Here is a 997-nt window from a genome sequence, read left to right as displayed (position 1 = left end):
CACACACACACACACACATTTAAAGGTTTTCATAAAAAGTATTTGGCACAGTCATAATATTTGCTAAAAGATTTTCTTAAAAGTTATTATCTATTTTAAAAAAATAATCTTAGAAAAACAGAATGACACAAAACTTTTAGAATGAAGATTTTTGTATTGTAAGCGCTTTCCTTGTTCAATTTTTCAAACACAGATGTTATGAGGTAATCCATTATAGAAGAAAGATATACCTGTCTGTCTGTCTGTATGTATGTATGTATGTTGTGTGAAGGCATGTGGCCTAGTAGTTAGAGTGTTGCATTCACGATCACTTGATCATAGGTTCAATTCCTAGACCAGGTGGTGCATTTTGTTCTTCAGCAAGACACTTCATTTCACATTGCTCCAGTCCCCCTTTTCAATCAGGAGAGAATGTTGGCCTGCATGCCCAGCCAGCAGGGTTGTGTTCTTCATGTTCCACCCATATGTTTTGTTCCAGTCTGATGGAAGAAATAGTTTTTATTAATTCCTTATAAGAAGTCTTCCAGTCAGTTTAGAGTTACTCTGCTTAGCATCTAATATTGAAGAGAATATAAAAGGCTTGAAATGCATCTACCAGTTCGTGGAGTTGGTGCTCTGAACTGAATTTGGTGTTTTTAACTCATATAACCTATAGCAAGAATTTTTGTCTATGGCAAACCGCAGTGGACATGCCTTCTTGGTGGTCAAACATGTTTCAAACATATGTGAATGGATCTAAAGTTTTTTTGTTTTTAATCCCTTTAGTATTTAATTGACCAGATTCAACTTCTCACACCTACCCTACAATGTCATTCTAAACGAGATAATACATAATTAATTCAAAACAGTGATAATAAATAAACAATATGGCCTGTACGTACAAGAGACAGTGGGAGTTTAACATGTTTAACATTAGAGCCGAAACCTGTGTGGTTTAATTTTCATGCATCAAGAGCCTCCAATCATACCTACATATATATATATATATATATATATA

At 34.2% G+C, this 997-nt stretch overlaps 1 protein-coding gene across 1 annotated transcript in view; it reads left to right on the top strand.

Annotated features, from left to right (window-relative positions):
• LOC106873719 (death-associated protein kinase 1) overlaps nt 1–997 on the top strand; it is a 218404-nt gene that overhangs the window by 203724 nt on the left and 13683 nt on the right. The window lies entirely within an intron of this gene.

This window comes from Octopus bimaculoides, chromosome 12 (assembly GCF_001194135.2).
Source record: "Octopus bimaculoides isolate UCB-OBI-ISO-001 chromosome 12, ASM119413v2, whole genome shotgun sequence".
NCBI lineage: Eukaryota > Metazoa > Mollusca > Cephalopoda > Octopoda > Octopodidae > Octopus > Octopus bimaculoides.
This window is presented reverse-complemented; position numbering and strand designations above follow the sequence as displayed.